We start from the raw sequence: 12,390 nt of genomic DNA, 5'->3' as shown, positions 1-12,390 counted from the left end.
TAGCCGACTCATGTTCTTCAAGGGATGGAGACAGAGAGCCAAGAAGGAGACGGGTTGCGCACAAGCTCTCTGCTTCTCCACAACTATGGCAAATCCATGTCTTCAAGTGATCACTCGGTCACGCCTCTGGTCGTTTTTAGCACGCTCGTTGCCGTTTGCGGGTCTTTCGCCACTGGGTGTACTGTGAGAATTATTGCATCAAGTCCTTTCGTTAATTGTGTGCACATATTTTGATCACTAAGAACCCCGCTCAATTTTCTGTCAAGCACACTTTTTTTTTGGCTTTCCCGCGACGGGGTTCTTCAAATTCGAGTGAACGCTTCGTTAGAAAAAGAAAGAGGACGAAGCCAATTGCTCGGCCCATGTTTGTCTTTTAGCAACTTTCATTCCGGATAAAAAATGGTGGCTTTCGTCTTGGCATTCGTCCGATGTTACAACGAGCAAGATCCTTGTCTGCAATTCTCGTTGAATGTCTGGTTGTTTTTTGTTTGTTTGTTGGGGCGTGTGGGGAGCGAAAGGGAATAATGTTGCAGAAGCACCTGCTGAGGATCACATGGTTTAATAGACCAAAGATATTATGCTGACCTGGATTTTTCAAGAATGTCATAATTCGGACAACATTAAAAGACTAAAGTTGCTTCTTTAGGATTAATTAAGTTTGTTATGAAACTCGGTTTGGGAGAGAGACAAACTAATTAGATTTCTTAACTGCTCTGTTTAGGCCGTAGTCTCTCGTATAGTTACTCTTCACCGGGTAGAAGTTACCATAACCAGTGGCGTATTTTTATAATGCAGTCTGGGTATTCGTCGCCTGTTGAGTCGGGCATAATGGAGGATCCGGGCCTCTCTACGGCGGCAATGAGTCCTATCAAGCATACATGCTACATGTTCTCCGTGTATTGCTAGAAAGTATAATGAATTGCTACCAATTTCAGCCAATTCTTCGTTCGGTGACATTTTGTGCTGAACATCTACTAATACGATCTCAAATCACATCTTAGCGGATAGAATACATCTCGAGCTTGAGATCGGAGGGCGTAAAGTAGTCGTAGCATATGAACAATTTCCGCACTGTGGCATTTATTAGAAGTAATCATGCGATCCATGTCCCTCCTTTGAATAATGTTTTACTCTTGAAGGATTCTTTTCGCCTTCCACTACTTCTCAACATGTGACGTCTTGGAATGTCCTTGGAACTTGTCTGCCTCTTTATCCTCAAAAGTGGATTTGCCTGCCTCTTTTGTTTTCTTCCTAGTCCCAAGTTGGACTTCGAGACTTGGGAAATAATTGTTTCTTTGTCATGTCTTGGTGGAGATCTCTTTTGCGCACGAAAGAGAGGTGATCGTACTCTTTCCCGCCAACTTGAAGAGCGTGTATTGTCGGCCATTTGACTAGCTGGTGATGGGCTTCTTTCACCAAAAAGTCAACGATGGTGAGCAAGATCTTCCCTTGGCTACAAATAGAGGAGACCCATCGTGTTTGAAGCGTGCCTTTGAGCACCAACGAAGGGAGGTTTTGCCTATGTGAGTGTTCTTCACGTGAGTTTATTTTTGTTCGTGAATTACACTCGAGAGTAATTTGGGTAGTTAGATTATTGTGTTAAGAATTTGTGTATTCCCTTTGTGAGATTAAAATATCATTTCACACGATATTGTGAGAGCTAAATATTATCAGTTATAATTGGAGGCTAGAAAACGGTATTTAAGTGCTCGAGGATGATTGTAATTTTCGTTGTATCGTTTAATTTGTTATGGAATTTTGTACTGATCTTCTCGTGGACGTAGGTCACAATGATCAACCCACTTTTGTTTACAACGCAACTTTTTCCTAAAAAGCATGGTCGATGCCCCGAAAACGCATTAGCTAGCTATGACTCTTGAGACACCATTGGATAAAGGGAATTTGAGAGTCACGATTCAGGTTTTCTAACATTAGTAATCCCGATTTGACATGTTACGGTACTCGCTTTTTGGTTCTATAATAACAATAGGAGGGGTAATAGGAGCTTTGGTTAATAGCCGGATGACCGATATGATGGGCCGAAGATCGGTACGGCATTCTCTAGCCTTTCCAACTATTCTTGAATTTGAAGAACCCGAAAAGGATCTCATTGAGTTCTTAATTGAGGTATTGTTGCGACGTTGCACAATGGGGATTTCGCAAATATTTTGCACTCAAGGAGATGGCTTTCTATAGCATTTGCCAAGGTTCGTCTTGTCTATTTACCTCTTCAGAACTTCGTTCGATAGATTGTCGATGACTTGACTAAAGTTTGGGGACAATTTGTTCCATTTCCTGCTCCGAAAAGGCTGTGATGCGGTTAACGATGTATTTCATCTTAGCTTACGGAATGTTTGGTGGCTCGATATCGGAAGACTATCACATGGAGTTGGCTTTGGGATTCTAAGTTATGAGGTAATGTAGAAACGTACAGATTTTCTTGTCCTAATTGATTTCCGGAAGACGTTGATCATGATTTTTGCGGCCAAACAGGTACCGGTGTACATTGCCGAAATAACACCCAAACACGTCCGGGGAGCATTCACGGCATTAAATCACGTAAACATTTTTTTGAGCCGTTGTAAACCGGTAATGGGGTCGACTCCGATGCGTTGCTCGTCAACCATTGCTTGGTCTTGCTGCAGCTTTTGTCGTGCTGTGGCATTTTGTTGATGTACTTCCTAGGAACTATTGTTTCCTGGCATATCTTGGCTTTGATAGGTTCCTGTCTCGGTTCTCTTGTGCTTTGTTTTGTTAGATTTACCTTGGAAACAATCAGAAGCTCACCGTCCATGAATTCATTTTCGGGTGGAATCCCCTGCGTACTTCACGTTTTTGGTTTATTCCTCATCCCCGAGTCTCCAAGATGGCTGGTGAGTTGTTCATGGAGTGTATCAGGTGCTCATTCGAAACTTTAATTTAGATTGTGGCCCTTCACTTTACTCTATGTAGATTCATCCAGTGGAGACGAATTGATGAGTTTTAGGTCCAAATTAGTCATCCGATGGGACTATTGAATGGTTGAGTAACCATGAGGGGGTGAACTGGATATTTTACGAAAATTAAAACTTTTTCATGAATAAGATACTTTCTCTCCTATGGTGCCATATCTCATCACAGTAGTAACATCGACGATTCTGCACATTGGAGCTCGATTTAAAATGCATATTCCATTTGCTTCCTCCGGACTCTCTTCGTTCATCTCTATCTCGAATAATCAAATTTCGTGCTAAGTTATCTTCTCATAACTTTTTTTACCACTCCTTACAAAACAAGGCAGAATTTACCTCTTCCAAAGTGATCATAATACGCCCATATAGCAGTGATCCATAAAGTGCTCAAAAGAATGTGACAGAGATGCCAACAACATCATATCTTGTTTCTCACCTGGCAATGACTCATTCACAATCTTCAAGTTCATCATGAGTTTGTTAAACTCATTTAAATGGGCTACAAAGGATGTGCCTTCAACCATTTGGCACTAAAACATCCTTTTCAGCATATACAAGCGATTGTTCAAACATTTCATCGGATTAAGTGCCCAAGGTTTGCCCATAATTCTGTGGATTTTTCTCTTCGACCACTTCAATCAATAGCTCATCTGATAGATTCAACATAATTATGATTTTTGCTTTCTCCATCAACTCTACCTTATCGGCCTTTTTCATTGTTTCTGGAAACATATTATTTCCATCCAACGCATTCGCCAAACCTTGGGTTGTTAATAGGGCACACACCTCAATCTCAAGTTTCGCTCCAAACATAATTGCATCTACAGAATTTCCAAATAGTGACAAAAAAGAAAGAAAAAGCCCTACATTAATTCTAGAAACCCTAACCTTAGCTTCAATACCAATTTTTATAATATACTATAGAAACATTAATGAATTTTGCAATTAAATCAATGCAAAATCACTAGAGAAATAAATGAGAAACAATAAAGAACACTAGAGATTGACGTGGTTAGGTCCAAGTAGGTACCTTCTCCACGTGAAAGCCAACAATAAATAATCCACTAACAATAAAAAAGTAACAATTGCTTACACGCTCAAGTCTTTCCAATATCTAGATTGAGCCAAAAGTAAACCCACAAATATTATTTTACAATCTCTCATTCAAAAAACTCATATTGAGAAAATGTGACACTCCTCTTGTTTACTCTACTCTATCTAATAGCCAAGTAATATAATGTATACATGTATGTATATGCTCTATATATATGTATATATGGTGGCATGTTTGTATCCTTTGTAAAAATTCTCTTGTGAGAAAATCTAGTAATGAATTTGATGAAAGCCCTACTGGATATGTACGAGAAGCCCCTGCGATTGACAAGGTCTATTTGATGTGACGTCTGTTTAACTTAAAGATGAACGAAGGTGCATCAATTGATAATTATATCAATGAATTCAATGTGAATGTTAGTCAATTGAGTACAGTTGAGGTTGACTTTGAAGATGAGGTATGTGATTTGATTCTAATATCTTCATTGCTTGATAGTTGAAATACTATTATTATCGCGGATAGTAATTCATCTAGGTCAACAAGTTTGACATTCGATGAGATTCAAGATTTGAGGACATCCATAAAAGAGAGTCTGGTGAATCTATATTTACTGCTTTAGTAGGTGAAAATAGAGAAAGAACTTGTACTCGTGTTAGGAGAAGTAGTATAAACTCGAATAACTTAATCGGTCTAGGACTAGTGGTGATGTCTGTTGAAATTTTGGTAAGAGGGGGCATTTTAGAAGGAATTTCCTTAAATTGAAGAATTAGAAGGGTAAGGGAATTAAAGTTGATTCCGCAAATAATGTTGTAGCTGTTGTTGAATGTAATTCAGATTAGTGCTCATTATGTATTCTCTATTACTAATGATTCGTCATTTGATGAATGATAATGGATTGTAGTTATTCTTTTCATGCTACACCAAACAGGAACTAGCTTTTACTTATCAATGCATATATAGTAGTAAAGTGCGGTTGGGGAACAATAATGAATGCGATGTTGCAGTTGTTGGCATTGTGTGCATAATGGTACTATGAAGACATTGATTGGAGTTAGGCATGTTCGAGAGTTGAAAAAAAACCGAATTCCCTTAAGTTTTCCTGGATTTAGCTAGTTGCTGGTATTCTTCAGAATGCGGTGTTCTGAAAATTGTTCGAGGTGCCTTTGTGATAATGAAAGGAATCAAGCACAATAGCATTTATGAGCTTCAAGGTGAGACATCGACACATTTCGATGCGGAGACATCGGATGCATATGTTCAAGAGTATGAATTGTGGTATATATGTTTGGGAACATTAGCAAGAAAAATCGGAAGGTTCTAAGTGAGTGGAATTAACTATGTGATTATGTGAGTAATGAACTGAATGTATGCGGGTGATGTGATTCAAATCAATGGCGAAAAGTACAGTTTAGTGCGAATGTCAAAGAAATCACGGAAATTGCCGAATTAATACACTTGGATGTTCGGAGGCTGTCATAGTTTTCTTCGAGGAAGAGTACAAAGTTTATGCTAACATTTTTAGATGACTACTTGAAGAGGACCTCGGTGATTGTGTTTAGGCACAAGTTTGATGTTTTTGTCCGGATCATGCGGTTAAGAGCTTTGATCGAAAAGGAGGCTGGTAAAATGATCAATCATGTGCGAACCGATAATAGCATGAAGTTCTACTTAGAGTTGTTAAATGAATTTTGCATGAAGGAAGGCATAATGAGACACGATACTAATGCTAGTAAACCACAATATGTTGCAGAGTTGATGAACGAAACATTATCGGAGAAGGCTCATAAAATGCTCTCTAGTGTTGGGGCAAAAGTGCACTTTTAGTGCTAAAAGTTGTGTACTGAAATTACTTTAGTGCTAAAAATTTCAAACGGATCACTTTAGTGCCAAGTTGGAGAGAAAATGATCACTTTGGTGCCTTCGACCAAAAATTCCAACCAAAATTGCCACGTGGCATTGTTATTTAATTTTTGAATTTTAACTAGCATTTAGAAAAAAATGAAATCCACGTTGGTTCCACGTAGACTTCAAAATTCAGAAAAAATAAAAATAATAAATTAATATTTTTAAAAAAGAAAAGCTAACAGACAAATTTTAAAATAAAAATTTTATTTAAAACAAATTAAAATAAGCTGAAATTTTTTTTAAAAAATAAAAATAAAAAAATGGGCGGCCTTGACGTGAGAGGCTTCGCTTGCGTTGAGGAATCGAGTGAGCCCCGGCGAGACGGAAGTCACTTTATGTATCCCCAACGGCTCGCTCGGCGCCTTCGGTGAGGCCGAATCGCTAGCCTTCTTCAACTTCGCCACAACCTTGGAAGCCTTAGCAAAAGCAGAAGTAGGAGTAGCAGCCACGGAGGAAGCGGACTTCGTGGGGGCCGGTGGTGCCACGTAACTCCTAAAAACCCTAGTAGCAGTAAATGATATCGCTAGGTCTTAGGAGTTTTTCCGCAGCTTCTTCGAATAAGAGGGAGGGGATGGCTGCTTTGGTGGTTTGAATAGGAGGGAGATGGTCACCTTCGTAGCCGTAGTGACTCAAACTGCCGGGGGAGAGAGAGAGGAGAGATGAAGACAGAGGGCTTTTGGGTTTTTTGACACGTAGAGAGGGAGGCGATTGCACCCGAAGGGCGAGGCCCCAATCGGCCATGGTTCTCTCAATCTCTCCTTCACCGAATCTCTCTCTCTTTTCCTTCTCTCTTGGTCTTCAACACAAGAAATTCCTCTTCTTTTCCTCTCTTGGTTTGGTATGGTTTTTAGCTCCCTTAAGAGATCTGTTCCCCCCTTTTTCTTGAATCAACCCCAACAAGCACCAATGAACGAGGAGGGAGCACCGTAGGCTGACCCCACCGGGTAGCGGCCCTTGTCCGAGGCCGCCGAGTGTCATTGGCCCCTAGCCGGGGCTCGGCGACCCTCGCTAGCCATACCCCACCCTCGCCGGCAATGGTGGGGCGGCGGCGGCAAGGGCTACTAAAACCCTTGCCTCCCGCCTTCAAATTTTTATTTGAATCTTCAGTTTTTTTTTAAATTTTTCAGCTATTTCTCAAATTATTTAAATAAAAAATTCAAATTTTAAAAAAAATTGCCATAGTGGACTGCCGGCGAGCCACATCAGCGGAAAATATTAATAAAAAAGTGCCATGTCAGAATTTCGGGGAAGCAAATCGAACTTGGCACTAAAGTAATCGTTTTTCAAGAAAGTTTGCACTAAAGTGATCTGATTGAAACTTTTTGCACTAAAGTAATATCCGTACACAACTTTTGGCACTAAAAATATACTTTTCCCCTAGTGTTGGTATAGCTAGGAGATTCCTAGCGAATGCAATTGGTACGGCGGGCGACCCGAGTGCGGTCGTCCCGAGGCAGCATGATGTATGGTATAGGGCCTCTTTTTCTCTCCCTTAAAGTCCTTCATGGATTTCAAGTCGGGAGTAGAGCAGTGGCTTATTCGACGCTATATCACAATTCATTCATTCTTGTGCATTGCTATTCACGAAACATGCATGGGACATCTGTCGATGGTAGGAGTCAACCATCCAAGTGAGAGGTCGGACCAATCCCATTCATTACGGTCCGATCATAGATCCTCATTAACTGCTATAGGATGTCGGACTCTCGAATGAGTGTGGTCGGATAACATTGTTGATTATTCTGTCATTAGAATATTTGTTTGTCCATGTTATGTTTGAGTTAGTGATGGTATGCTTGATGGAAGGGCAAGAAAGTTAAAGGTGCATATGCAATTGTTGTTATGATGAGGTCCGTAGTTATGTTAAAGTTCAAGCGAGACTTGAACTTGGATGATATCTATAGCGATTGAGCCCATAGGGGTTGTGTGAGAGTAATGACGATGTTCGGACTTTAGTGAAGTTGTTGTAACTTGACTCAAACGTCGAGCCAATGTAGAGATTGTTAAATTATGTCTAGCATTTGAGCCCGTGAATGAAACTCAACTCAAAATAACATATTATTTATATATGCCGTGAAGATCAGATTTCTTTTTTTTTTTTTTTTTTTTGGTGTTAGAGTCCAAATGAATAAGAAAAACAGGGAAAAGGAAATATACGGCAATACCTTTCCTAATGTGTGTGGGAGTTTGGCCACTGAACTTGGAACGTCAACATGGACATTGAATTTGACCTTGATTTGGTCGGACTTCGAGTTCATACATATGTTTCCTGTTGAAGTTGGACTTCACGTCTTGTTGTTGAGTGCTTGAAAGGGTTTACTTCGTTGGTTTTGATCATGAGATTAAGAGATTATTTCATGAGAAATTGTGAGGGCTAAACACTCGTGGGTTATTGAATGTAATTGGAGGTCGGGAAATATTGAGACTGTTTGAGTAACTCGAGTATGGTTATAATATTAGTTATATCGTTTAATTTATAGTGAAATTCATTGCTGCTCTCTCTGTGAACATAGACCTCTATAACTGAACCACGTAAATTTGGTACTTGATTTATTTTCTTATTTAATCTATTTTACTGTTTGATCACTTGCTTCGCGCAACATCTCTGTACACCACTCTCTTTTCCCAAATTACAAGAAATATAACCATCTCAGAGAATAACAATAAGTATAAGCACAAGAGTATGAATGATAGGGAGAAAATAGAAGTTCTTCATCTCCACCAAAGTCCTGAGCCATTCTTTTTAACTTTGATTTACCTTTCAATCTTCAAATTAATCGTGGAAAGCCATCTCAAGGTCACAGGAACCTTTGGACCAATTTATCTGCTCAATGCACCTAAAAATGGTGATTCTATTCACCTGTCCCTACGCAAAGCAGAACATTATAAGAACAGAGGCTTTTGGTTCTACAGGCTATCTGACTCTCTGACTGCTTGGACAGAAAAGGGAAAACTACTATGATCTTCTCCGGTTTGCTTGTTGTGGATTCCAAACCTTGAAAGTAGTTGCTAGAAATCAATTCGAATTCAAATCAAATTGGAAGAAGATCTAGGTCTTTTTATCCAGGAATGTAGAAGCCAACACATCTTATATAACATCTATAGCAGGAGCTGCTTCTGCAACCGGTCCGTCCAGTCTTTCCATACTTCAAATTGAATTTGCTGTTCACCTTCTACACTCCGGCTCTTCCAAACATATGCTTGCCTGTTCAACTTTGTAGAAGCAAAGCACTGCTGGTATTCAGATGTTCCTAGTCCAGACACCAACTCATTGGCTTGCGCATCTATAAGTTCTTTCTACACAACTAGTAGATGCATTGGTAACCTTGATTATTTTGTCAATCGTCAAAATGGTACAGGGTATTCTCTCAACACATGACATAAGGGAACTTGGTTGATTAGATGATGAGCCAATCTAAATAGCACAAGTAGAATGTTGTACGCCATGTGGAGAATCTTTTAGCACACCACGACGTACTAAAAAAAAGATCATTTTAAATGTTTCTCATGCGCAAACACATTACTTTGCCAAAATTTTAGATTGAAAATGGGAAGAGTAGTGACGAATTGAATATCATGCCAATATAAATTTTACTCATGACTGAAATTGAAGTTAATGTTGTAGCAATTTGGCAGTTAGGACTCAGCATTTTCCATTGCGCAGATGATGATTATTGTAGTTAATGACTGGCAGGTAAAAGTCCGTCAAGAAAAGGAGTTTGAAGTCACGTTGCAGAGACTCCGAGGCAAAGACACGGACATTTCCCAGGAAGCGGCAGAAATCAGAGTAATTTCTACATTTAACATATCAGAATTTTCTTACTACTTTTTGATATTTCCATCAGTATTGTCTTACAGGACTATACAGAAACCTTTGAACGGCAATCCCAGTCTAGGATTCTCGATTTGTTTTGACGAAGATATGCTCATTCCCTCACAGTAAGCCTTCCCCAGAAAATATTCGAACCGCACGCCATTTTTTGGTCTTGCTTTTCTTTTTATTTCCTAATGTTTGCAAATCCTAGATAGGAGTCGGATTGATGATGCTTCAACAATTTGAAGGGGCGAATGCATTTGAATATTACGCAACCACTATATTTAAATCAGCTGGTAAAGATCGCGGTATTAATTTGTTACTCAATCATAACGAATGAAGACTTGGTAATCTCAACTTATTATCCTGACAGACTTTTCAAGCAGCATTGGTACCCGAAGCATAGCTATTGTCCAGGTAATCGACTATCGAGAATCACGCTGTAACATAGTTTCCTTTGTCCCATTTTCAAGATTTCTCACCTGTTTTGCAGATCCCAGCAAGCGTTCTTAATGTAATCTTGATAGATAAAGTTGGAAGAAGACCGCTTTTAATGGTGACTAAACCAGTACACATTGACACAGTCGTTAAAGTCGCTCACACGCATAACCAAATCTGACCCTCATTTGCAGTTTTCTTCAGCTGGAATGGGCTTGAGTTGCTTTCTTCTAGGACTCTCATTCTTCATGCAGGTAATCCAACACTAACGAAGGGTTTGTTTGGTAGTGCTCCTGTTTCTTTGATTTCTGTTCTTTTGTTCTCAGAAATAGGAAGAAAAAAAAAAAAAACAGGACTCTGTTTGGTAATGTTAGGGCGCGCATGGTAACACTTCTGCTTCTGAAACACCATCAGAAGCAGAAGTTGATTTTTCAACTTCTCCATCAAAAGGAGAAGTTGATTTTTCAACTTCTCCATCAAAAGTTGATTTCTCATAAAAAAAGACGTTTGATAAAATTTCTACTTCTAAAATTTTTACTTTTAATAAAATACCGGGCGGGCGGCGGCGGGCGGCGGCGGCGGCGGCGACCGGCGGCGGGCGGCGGCGGCGACCGGCGGCGGCTGGCGGGCGGCGGCGGCGGCGGCGACCGCGGCGGCCGGCGGGAGGGCGGGGGACCAACGGGCGGGCATTGGTCGGCGGAGTCAAAGAAGTGATTAAACCGAGAAGCTAAAATTTTTAGCTTCTCAAAGTTGACCAAAAATCCAACCAGAAGTAGAAATCTCTTTCAGAAGTAGAAATTCCTATCAGAAGTCAATATTTTTACCAAACGGATTTCAGTTTCAGAAGCACTTTTGAAGTGTCTTTACCAAACGGATTTCAGCTTCAGAAGCACTTCTGAAGCAGAAATTCAGCTTCTGAAGTGTTATTAGAAGCACAAACTAATATTTTTGTGATGTCATGAAGTGGCCTGAACCTTTGTTTTAATACTTTGCTGTTAAGCCAGGACCTGCAGTATTGGAAGGAAGTCACTCCCATTTTGGCGTATGTATGCATTATGGTAAGCATGTATAACAAATACTTTCTACTTTCATGTTTTTCAACTCTTTATACGGCTAGCTCCTATGATTGAGGGCGTAACGAGTTGTGGCTCAACCCTAACTTACCGGGCAATAATACATTGTCAGATCACAATTCGACAAAAGAACAAAAAAGATTTGGCCCCCAGTAGTTTTTACTCAGTTTTAGAACAATATATTGGTAATGAATTTTTTTTTTTTAGGCTCATTGGTCAATCTGTCCAGGACAAGATAGGGAAAGAAAAGGAAAAATGTTTGACCGCGTTTTCTTTCAAACGTGGAAGCAACAGTTAACTGAATTCTTCATCAAATTTTAGTGCTTCTAAGTGCTCTACCGTCTTTCCAGGACTAGTTGTGTTGAAGATGCTGACAGATTATTTATTGCAATTAGGTGTATTCCATAACTTACTCCCTTGGCATGGCCGGGTTACCGTGGGTTATAATGTCTGAGGTAAGTACATACCATAAGTCTAACATTACACTCTATAATCTCCATTTCAAGGCCACAGATAAGATTAGAAACCTATCTATTCCGATGGACATGATCTCAATAGGTATTCCCAGTAAATATTAAAGGTTCCGCTGGAAGCGTGGTGACCTTGGCTAGGTGGTCCTGTTGTTGGATTGTTAGCTACACTTTCAACTTTATGCTCGACTGGAGCGCCACGGGTAATTAATTCTCCTTTTCTCTTTCTTGTTCCGTAGTTTTCACCAGCTATGCTTCTCTGGAGCCTATAAACATGAACTGCATGTGTTCATGTGTCCGGTGTGTGTACTAACAATTCTATGTATTGACTATGCTGCTTTCAGGAACCTTTCTGATTTTCGCATGCGTTTGCGGTTTGACTATCGTATTCACTGTGAAGCTGGTACCGGAGACAAAGGGGCACGCATTGGAAGAATTACAAGCATCACTTGCCCATTTCCGGCAATGATTTGTGCTTTGTTGAAATCTGAATTGATCCTACCATTGTGTTGGCAGCCTCAAAAGGCGTTGTGAGTCAAGCTTCCCAGAGCCTCCTTGTAGGACTAAATTTTTTGCGCCTGTTTGAGGGAAAAATTTGCAATATCAGAAAAGTAGATAAAAAGTAACGATCATACAAACAAGGGAATGGGATTCTGAGGAATAGGTTATGATTCGCTGGTAATAT

At 39.9% G+C, this 12,390-nt stretch overlaps 1 pseudogene; it reads left to right on the top strand.

Annotated features, from left to right (window-relative positions):
• LOC115728420 lies at positions 1–12,277 on the top strand (annotated as a pseudogene).
• Positions 12,278–12,390: the final 113 nt, after the last annotated feature.

This window comes from Rhodamnia argentea, chromosome 3 (genome assembly GCF_020921035.1).
Source record: "Rhodamnia argentea isolate NSW1041297 chromosome 3, ASM2092103v1, whole genome shotgun sequence".
Taxonomy (NCBI): domain Eukaryota; kingdom Viridiplantae; phylum Streptophyta; class Magnoliopsida; order Myrtales; family Myrtaceae; genus Rhodamnia; species Rhodamnia argentea.
The sequence above is the reverse complement of the archived record's forward strand: the minus strand, read 5'-3'. Positions and strand labels throughout refer to the sequence as shown.